This window comes from Nothoprocta perdicaria, unplaced genomic scaffold (assembly GCF_003342845.1).
Source record: "Nothoprocta perdicaria isolate Ctin4 unplaced genomic scaffold, notPer1 scaffold_191, whole genome shotgun sequence".
In the NCBI taxonomy this organism is placed as follows: Eukaryota; Metazoa; Chordata; class Aves; order Tinamiformes; family Tinamidae; genus Nothoprocta; species Nothoprocta perdicaria.
In genome coordinates this window covers 591930-602531 of record NW_020455105.1, presented here as the reverse complement: position 1 = coordinate 602531, position 10602 = coordinate 591930, and positions in this window count along the sequence as shown.

Genomic DNA, 10602 nt, shown 5'->3' with positions numbered 1-10602 from the left:
GGGGGTCCCGGCTGTGCGGGGCCGGTCCGGGAGGGGGGTCCCGGCTGTGCGGGGCCGGTCCGGGAGGTGTTCGAGGGGCTGGTTCTGATTTTGCGGGGTCGGTTCAGGGGGGAGGCCCTAGTTGTGTGGGGCTGGTTTGGGGGCTGGTTCTGCTCGTGGAGCCAGTTGGGGGGCCTGGTTCTGATTGTGTGGGGCTGGTCCGGGGGGGACGTTCTGCACATGGGCCCGGTTTGGGGGCTGGTTCTGATTGTGTGGGGCTGGYTCCAGGGGGCTGGTTCTGATTGTGTGGGGCTGGTTCCACGGGGAGGTTCTGCTTGCGGAGCCGGCTCAGGGGGGTTGTTTGTGGCGTGAGTTGTGGGGCAGTGCCCACACCTGGGGATGGGGGTGGTGGTTGTGGGGCTGGCCGTGGGGCTGAGCAGGCAGGTGAGCCTCGTGGGGGCGGCCATGGGGCTGGGTGAGCCGGGAGGCTCCGTTCGGAGCCGGGAGGGATGTTGTGGAAAGCGTCACCGGCAGCTCCTTGTCCACAGGTCTGCGTGCGGCCAGACCCGACGCCTGTTGGTGTTCAGCACGCTGCACTCCGACCCTGCTCCAGCTCCGCTCCAGCTCCGCTCCAGCTCCGCTCCAGCCCCGCTCCGGGAGGTGCTGCCCAGGAAGCCCCAGGTAGGGTCGTGTCTTGCAGCATCACTGCTGAAATCCAGCACCGTCCTCCCCGTGCATCGCTGAGCGCTGGGGGAGCACTGCACTCTCACAACTTGCACTTTGGTTTTTCTCCGTTCAGATGCCTGCAAGATTTTATTGCAATAATCCTAATGCACCCCAGTAACCTTTGGGAAATGCAGGGCGAGAGGGGGCCTTAGTAGTTGGATGTGCGTGAACAATCACAAGGGGGTCAGGGCAGATCCTGCCTGTACAATGTTAAAGGCATTTGGTTTCATCAAAAACAATTAAACGTTTGCAATTAAAAACATACACTGACTTGGCAGCCCTAAAGGAGCAGGAGGTAGAATCTGTTTAAAAAGCATCTAGGCAAACCCATCAGACTTTCAAAAACAACATCTGGCAGCAAACACTGCAACAGTGCATTAAAGGAGGATCATGGATATATACAGTACTTTAGTAATAATGTAAACAAATACTTCCTAAATCCTAATCTGCTGTTTTTTGTTTTGTTTTTAAATTTAGAACTTTTTTTATAATAATAGGGAATTTAGTTACTGATTTTTGGCCATTTGTGATTGATTGCTTTTCACTTTAGGTCTGTGTTGTTTTTATTCTGGCTTAAGCAATGCAAAATCATCATGTGCACATCATAACTGAGAAAGGAACCCTACTTGCATTGGAGTGTCCTCTAGCCTAGAGAAAACAGCATCTCCCCACAGAACACGTGTGTAGCCCCCATAGYCGTCTGGTGCCAGTGGCTGCTGGGGAAGGATCCTTCACCTCTGCAGTCACAGACCTGCTCCCTTCAGGTGGAGCTTTAGTGACTCCTGAGCATGGAACAAAACCTTAAACGGGACATCAAGACATGCTTGAAACATAAAGCAGCATCCCTCCGTAATCACTGCAACCTCTGGAATGCAAAATTCCCACTTCCAGCTTTGTGCAGTGTTATTTAAGTCAGGAGAATTTTTCCTCTGAAAGAATAATAGTCTCATAATRTTTTAATATTTTTTTTAAATGTGGTACCTTTTGAAAAGTTATTTCACAGAACCTTTAGGCACTGTGAAATTATAGGCACAGAACCTCTGAACATCTGTGTTTTTACCAAGTTTTTCTTTATAGTTTTTCTTTTGTACCAATAGCATTATTTAATGATACTGATTAATTTACAGTTGTCACTGATCAGCAAGTTTTAGGATACACGTTTAACTCATCTGTGTGAGCGTCGTGTGTCAGTATTGCATAATCTGTTGACTGTCCCCTCTTTATGTAATGTATGTAGTTTGTTTTTAATACGTACGAGTATTTTTTTTCACTGCGTGCTTCGTTTCAGAAGCTTCATGTTCGTCTCTCCATTGCCCTCTTGAGTTCAAAACCTGTAAGGCACCATTTTGGGAGCAGCTGGATGCTGTTTAGCTATTTAGTTAGATGTTATTTAGTGTCTCTTTTGAAAGCAGCCTGTCTAACCTATCAGGATGCAGGTTTTTTTTTCATTTGAGTTGTTTATTTAGAGTGTAGAACAATTTTTTTGGAGTTTTTGCTTCCTCCTGTCAGAAGTGTGAGCTGTATCAATGAAATCCACCATCTTAAATACAATGTTTGAAGGCCTAACAACTCATTAATTTTCACTTTGTAAAAATTTTCACCTTGAAAATTTTGCTTGTTCACTGTAACACTTTGTTTGGGGGGGGGGAGAAGAAAACACATCCTCTTATTTCCAGACTCAAATTTGTTTGTTTTTAGCCAAGAGGGGGAGAAACGGTGCCATGATATTTATTGCAATGAATCACAGAAAGGTTGAGGCTGGAGAGGCCTCTGGAGATCATCTAGTCTAACCCCTCTGCTCAAGCTGGGACACCTAGAGCATTGTTTATTTAAATCTATACATATATATATGTGAGTGTCAACCTATACGCTCCCCTTAATAACTTTGTAGTGCAGTTTCTTGGTGAAAAAGCTATTTCTCCCCCTCTTAAAAGCMCTTTGAGCTGCACTGAGGACACCGTCCCGTCACTGAGGTGCTGCTCACTACCCGGAGAGCTTGTTGGGCACTGCCCTCAGACACGAGGCCCCGTTGTTCAACAGTCATCCCGTTTCCCTCGGCAGCGGCGCGTGGAGTGATTCCCGTTGGAGCAGCAGCCGGCAGGAGGAGGCAGCGGAGCCGCCGCGCGGCCCGGCGCTGTCGCAGAGCGGGCTGCGATGACCGACAGGCTGCCCTGGCTCAGTTATCACAGTGCTGATGCTGTCTCTTGTAAAGGTACAGTACTGTGATAACTGAAGGATGGCAGCCATCTGAGCTTCACGGCGCGGAGCGCTCGCTGCGATGCCCCACGCAGCTCAGGAGGAAGATGCTCTTCGCGAGAGCACCCCTTAAAAGAGAGGGGGAGAATCGATAGGTAAGAGACTTCAGTTTCACTTGAATAAAAGTTATGCTTCATCCCTACTGAGTTTGCCTGTTAACTCATTTTGGTTTGGAAGGTCGTTCAGAAATGCTGTGCTCCGAAGCAGGGGGAGTTTGCTGGAGCATYAAGAGAGCAGAGATGCAGGTTGCTGCCTACCAGAAGAAGCAGAAATGAATCTGGAGCTGCACAGGAAAGCAGACCCCACTTTTAGATGCCCTCCTCAAGCTATTTAAAACAACTTYCTTGGTCCAAGGGTGTTCCCTTCTGGTGAGGGAATGGGGTGTGGAGGAGAAGCAACCTCAAATTACAGAGGGCTCAGTGTAGTCACAACGATTGTAWAACTATCAGACTAGACAGATAACACAAAATACCTGCTTGCCTAAGTACCTAGGAAGGACATGTCATCACTTCTGGAGTCCCAGCTTTTTCTTTCTAACCTCACTTGTTAAAGACGGTAGCTCCTTAGCTGATGAGTGCCCTAACTCAGTCTGTATCTCCCAACACACAGAATGTGCCTCATTTTGCCGTCCAGACAGCAGGCTAAGGAGATGCTGCAGTTTGCACCAGTTAGTTACTGGAGAGTTTGGCCTCAGTAGTTCTGGCCTGACGCAGGGCACGCTTGGTGCCTTTGGGAGCCCTGGACAGGCTAAACTGCAAACTCCTTGTTTCCTTCAGAGCATTTCATCCAAGTTGCTGAAGAGGCAAAGGGCATGGGCTCTTGGCTGAGGCCAGTGTCTGTCATTTAAAAACATCTCTGTCCAAGACAATTGTGTCTCGAGGTGGAGGTTTTTACACCCTCGGAGCCYCCGGGAGGGCCCCGTGCAGGACGCGGGTGTCCCCGTGCTGGGCTGCAGTGCTGGAAAGCTACAGCAGAGGGGCCCATTGGGCCACTGGTGCCTGGGAGTGCTGCAGCCTGAGGGGTGCCGTGACCAGCGAGCTGCAGAGCAGCGAGTGTGGGGTGTCCCCTCCCCACGGCCCCCCGGGTCTGTGGGTGCCAGGAGCTGGTGCCGCAGTTGCCAGTGCTCACACTTCATTCCTGATCCCATCGCCATGAGCTGGGTCGTTGGCCCCGTGTTGTTTATGAAGCTCTTCCCTCTAGGGAACCTCTGRGAGGTTCCGAGGTGCCCAGGGACTTGCCCTGGGCTTTCCTGCAGAGCCCCAGCTCTTGGTCTGCGCCTGGGAGCCGGAATTAGCTCCGAGGTGGTGATTCCGCAGCTGCGACGCGTGAGCCTGCTCGGCTCCGCGCAACGTCCTGCCGGCGCGGGGGGAAGGWGGGATGGGGGCCGCGATAGCGGCTGTGTCTGCAGGAGGGCTCTCTCTTATCAGAAACGGTACAAATGGTAAAAGGGACATCCTGCCACCAAGAGCTTCGAGGTCTGGCAGATGGAGACTGCCAACCCTCTGCTTCCTTTTGGCTTCTCTCGGAAGCCTGGAGGGACCCCTTGACTGCCCGCTCCAGCCTGATTCTCATTTCCTGCTAAACAATTACAGGGTAGAGCATCGGGACAGGAACCGCRCTCGGAAGCGCGGCCTTCCCTCAGCCCCGCGTTCGGCGGCGGCCTTTATCGCGCGCTCGCTCGGCGCACGTCGTCTCCAGCTCTGTTTTCCTGTAGCTTCCTGCTGATACCGTAATTGGGCAGACTCCTTGTGAGGAGTGGTGGGTTTGCCGGGGCTGAATGTTGCTGCAGGCGAACAGTGCCGCTSTCGAGGCCCTTTTGGCAGTGGAGCACTTACTCCCACAAACTGGCTTAGAGAGACGTGTAAACAACACGCAAACGGTGACATGTCGCATCGCTTGCTGCGCAGGAAGAAGCTCCGTGAGGACCACCCGTTCTGTGATAACTTTCTGGATTTCACGGTTTTGATCCCAGCTAAAGGCAGTTTTCTCCTGACACATCTGGGCTGCCATTCCGGACGGGTTTGTTCTAACCGAGTGGTTCTCAGCCTTTATTTTTTTTCCCCAGGAAAATCCCTTTTCCCATGTGGAGGCCCTCCTCTTCCCACCCAYGTTTCGCATGAGAAGAGCGGCAGTTTTTCTTTTCCTTTGCTCCCGCAACATCTCCTCAGGGCCGGAGGCTGCCGATGAGATGTCTCTTCTGCTCCTGGCTCCCATCCACAGATGATCCTTTTAYGGGCAGAGGTTTGTGCTGCGAGCGGGCTGGGCAGCCAGCGTCTGCTTCTCCTGACACCCGCAGGATAGAACATTTCTATTGTCTGCTAGCGCTGAACCTTGAAAGCAGTTATGGATTTTGCCTTTGCCCAGAATATTTCTTTTAAATGTGACATTTCTATTACTGTACGTCATAAGACATCAGTACCCAAAAGCTTCGTGTTGGTTTACTGAGAGTGGAAGGATCCCATCGTGACAGCCTCAGAGATCCCAAAGTCCAGCGATGCCCACTGAGCATCAGGCAGTGTTTTAATGCCTGCCGCATTCCCTGCCAGGCAGCTGTAGCAATGGAGCAGAGCTGCGCTCCCATGGGAGCAGGGAGACGGAGCTGGGGTGGGACCTGCACGGTGGGATTCCCCCTCCAGAGCCACTTGCTGCTCACAGAAGTGCAGGGGACTCCCTGGTGACCGTTCCCCGTCAGTTCCAGTGCACCCCATGCACCAGCACAGTTAGATCCGAAAAAGAAAAATGCAGGATGTTGCCTGTCTGACATCGTAGGATACTCATGGAAAATAAACAGTTGGGGAAGTTATTCACACGTAGTTGTGAACAAATCAGCTACAAATCTTCAAACCCTGCTTGCAAGATTTCACGAAYGTAAAGGGAATTCAGCATCGTTCCTTACAACCATGCTCAAGCTCACCCGTGGCAATAGCGTATTTTTTCCTTCCTAGCTTTAAACTGTCAGAGACGCAGTGCCACTCTCACCATTCCCAGCAGTGCCGTGATTACCTCCTTGCTTCTGTTTCCAGGTGGGGTGTTTCCAGGTCTTGCTTCCTTTTCCACCTAAAACACATGCTGTGCAGCAGCATTAATGGCAATTACACATGCCCGTTATCAAGAAGACATGGCCCCTTGCCGTGTCGACAAGGAATGACACTCTTAGAAATGATTGTTTTTYCTTCCTTTCTGCATTTTTTTTTTCTTTTCAGTTTCTCACATTTCAGGGATTTTTGGTAACCCCGAGCGAGCTGTTGCAACAGCAGCCAGGACGGTGAGCACAGCAGATGCACTCACTTCACTCCTAAGGTCGTCCTGAGACACTGRCTTCGCACAGGAAAACGCCACAATTTGGAGTCTGAGGCTTTGGGTCTGCTGAAATAATGCATGTATGTGGGGAGGACTTGGCTCAGGATGAACTGGTCGCTGGCCCTGGGGACTGCAGGACACTTGTGAGTTGGGGTGGTTGGCCGGGCATGGAGCAGGCATCGCGTTGACCAGCTCTGCCCTGCTCCCCAGATCCCGAAATGGGTGAGTGCATTGGAGCCCATCACGGCCGCTCCTCCCGGCTGCGCCGACGTGCAAACCTGGGGCCTGGTCAGTAGCTTTGAAAGAGGAAACTGTAACTTAAAGTCTGATCGGGGACAAAAATACTGCGCAGGAACTCAGTGTTTCTGTGTGGTGCAGTATCAAAGTCAGCGTTATCGTTCCTGTGTTTAGGCCGATGATAAAGTCAGCAGTGCGCAGCTCAGCGCATGATTTCCTCTCCGCGATGCTTCCCGGGAGCAGGAGAGGGCAGCAAGGCCTGTGTGGATGAGCGCGCTGACGCAGGACCACGATGTGCACGGGGCTAACGCTGCAGGCTTTCGGGGCCGCAACGCCCCGGGGAGAGACCCCCGGGGTCCCTAATGGGCTTTGGATCAGACATGCACTTTTCCTCACGTCACGGGTGAGGTTCTGCTCCCAGTCCCGGCCCCGGGGTCATGAGCAGTGTCTCTCTCCCCATGGCTTCCCTCCTCCCCAGCTCGGGCGCTTGTTACCGACTGCCCTCCCTTTAATTAACTCCAGAAGCAGGCAGAATAATTCCATTGATTAATTCAAGGCAGACATATGTTTAAAAATTTACAGGAGCTTCAGATTCCTCCTGCTTAAAAATGAAGTGGGAGAGGGAGCAAATGATTCCTGAGAGCTCGGCTGCCCCGCACGCCCCGCTGGGGAAAAGGGATCGTTGGGTCCATCCAGAGGCTCCTTGGTGCCAGGACCACGGAGCTACAGAGCCTGGCTAGGTGACCACCAGTGTGGCCATGCAGAGAGCCGTGAGAAAGGTGGAGGTGGAGGGAGGAGCGGATCAGGCAGGCAGCAGGGCTGAGCATCAGCAGGTTTCCTTTCTTAGGCTGAAGTTACAGGCATTTCTCTGCTTCCCGCGACTGGGAATCTCACTTTGCGGGGTATTGGATGGGGAAAGTGTGAGCTGACCAAAAACATGCCAACAAAAGTGCTAGTGCACAAAGAGGGGCAGCATCTCAGAGTGTCGGGGCAGGAGCAGCTCTTGCACGGAGGGAGTGGATGAGGAGGAGCTGGTACCTGTGCCGGGGCTGCTGYTGAGGAAGGCTGCACCGATTCCCATGGCCCAGACGTGGGAGGCTCCACGCTGGCATTTCGGATGTGTGCCTGGGATTGCCTGAAGATTTGGTGTGTTTCATGTGCAAACAATTTCCTTAAATGCCTTGGCTTCGCGTTCCCAGACTGATAGAAAAGTCACATGCTTTTTAGGAAAAATTTCCATCCTGTGCAGAACAACAGCTTCCCAAGACCCCTCGTGACACTGGCGCGGCAGCATCTGGAGCCCTGCTGCACTTGGCTTGAAATGCAGTACTCAGAGCTCTCTGGAAATAAACACTTCCAGAGGCGTCTTGCTAATGAAGCCTAATTAATTTGGGATGTAAATTCGACATGCTGCCTCTGTTGCCTTTGCATCCCCATTAAAGCAAAGCTCATTTCAAGCACAATTCACACGAGTGGGTGTTTTATCTGACAAAGATTAGAGGAACACGGTATCTATTTAGTTCCTTCTTAGACTAAGAATTTTTCACTCTTTTTTATTTTCCCCACCCCTTGAGATAATCTAAATTAAACACACCACAGCCTTTTAAAATAATTGTATGAAAACCAGTTTGTCTCACTTAAGGGAAAATGTTGAATAACAGTGTTGCATAAAATGGGAGGAGAATCCGACACTGGTTTTCACTTCCATAAGTGTCATGGAATGAAACCGCAACGTCAACTCTTTACATAGGAATTTGGATTGCAACCTGAATGCCATCGATACATTTAAAATCCATATCCGAGCATATCCAAGTACAATACAAGAATTATCTTCTCCATGTAGCGCATGACATTTAGACACGATCCCAAGCGAACACTTAATAATGTGGGAGCCAGCTGGCTTGTCTGTGAATCTAGATCCCCTGAAAAACAGATCTTGTATTTAGAATGACTTCTAATCAAAGTCTTCACTAATATTATTGATGATAATATATCTAATATAATGATATTGATGATACTGATGATTATTGTGTCTATTGATGATACAACATTSATAGTTGGACTTGATCTTGAAGGTCTTTTCCAACCATAATGATTCTGTAATTCTTTGATTATTATTTTGTCTGCTTTTGTGAAATACGTTTTCTTAGGCATGTAATCAGCTGCAACAAGTGTAATGGTGGGATCCATTTTTAGTTACTCTTCTTTTGTGTTTTCACTACAAAAAATCCTCTGGCATTTGCATCAGCCGAGACCTCAGTCCTGCGAACAAGCGCGTGCAAGGGACGGTCCCGTTGAATTCACACGGTCCACGGCCGCGCGGGGCGGCAGCAGGAAAGCAAAGGCTGGGGCGCAGTGCTGACACTGACTGTCCTGGGGAGCTTGAGAAGAGGTCCTGTGGGGCTCCGGAACGCATTGGATGTGTCGGGATAAATCCCGTAGAGGAAAGCAGAGGGAGCGCAGCCGCAGGAGCCGGGACGCGTGGTGACACAGGCAGCCGGCTCTGCTCTGGATGGACAGCATCTCATCGCTTCTTTGCCAAGTGAATTTGGGCCACCAAGTGGAATACGTCGTCTTCCCCATCCGAGATTTTTAGAAACCCTGTTTAGTTTAAAACATGAAGAGTGCAACATTTAGAAGCAGCGAATTAGGAGAAAGCAATTCACACATTCCGGGTGCCTCAGAATAATTTTTTCTCCTTTTTTAATTTTTCTTTCCAGAGAGAAGCAATGTGCACACAGAGTCACGAGCAGTTGCACGCCTGCTCGGCAAGCACAGGAAGTTTCAGATAAATTCAGCAGCGGATCAGGGCGGGCGCGTCTATTTGTACTGCTCCCGCGGCAGGTCCCCGCGGCCGCCGGGGATCCGTGGGCCTCGCGGTCCCCGYGACGTCGCAGGGCAGGCGCAGCCGTTTGCTGGTGGGGACGCGCAGCAGTGTCACCTGCCCAACGTTACCTGCAACAGCCAGCTCCAATGGAGAAGACTTGGGCTCCAGAAATCCCGCTGGGAGCAAATTGATGACAATCTGSCCCCCAGAGCTGGTGTTAAATCGCGCTTACACGCTGGTCCCAGCAGTTCCAGGCTGCTGCATGGAGGGTGCAAAGGGCTTGACTGCGTGCAGGGCCACTCGCTGCATCTTGCAGTGCCACAAAAGAAGCTTTTTTAACATGTATAGTGCTTAAGACAGGGTGAAAATGGCACCATTTCAAAGATTAACAGAGAGGAAGGTGCAGCCTGGCTTCTGCAAGCTTGAAAATGAATCTCAAAGCAGRCAAATTTGGGAAAAATTGTGTATACCCTTCCATACCTCCTTCTTTAAGGAAAGCTGCAAGAAATAATTTGTTTGGCTTGAACATTAATCCACAAATACCAGAGCATCCAAGTTGCCATCTATAGTTTGGCCTTTTTTCTTGGAAGATATCAGTATCAGTGAGGCCTGGGAGTGTGAATTTCCCCTGGGACAGAATAGGGAGAACTAATTTTGCATCCCAGGCCTTTCCCCAGCTACTCTATAAGCATTAAAACATGGTCAGCTGCAAATGCGCGTGGTTATTCCCTTAGAGAAGATTGCTTTACATGCTAAATATAAAATTGTAGCCTTGCCATAGGATGGTGTGATGTGGTGAAAGCCAAGCAGACCATCTGATCATTTAGCTCTGTTTCCCAAGGAAATGGGCTTTGCAGCAGTGTGCTGCCTRTCTGTCCATCTGGCTGTCCTCCCTGACAGCTTTTGAGCCTGTTGGTCACCTGAGTCCCTTTGGCAGAGGGACAGAGGTTAAATACTGAGATTTTTGTGRAATTGGTAGCTGGAAGGAGCAGCGAGGCCTGGATGGGGGCTGCACTGCAAGAGAGCAGGCAGGCAGCAAACCCCGAGACCGACGCTCCTCTCTGCCTGTGACACTRCCCATTCTTGGGGTAATTCCTATTCACACGTTGATTTTGGCCCAGTGATGTGGAACACCACAGGACAATGAGTAGGAATCAACCAACACCAGCGGCCTGGAATTGAGGGAGGAAAGGCTTGTCATGTTGCTGGCGGGAGACAAAACACAATTTTTGTAAAACTAAGTGTTGTAGGAGGCCAGCCCCACGTCCACAAGAGCA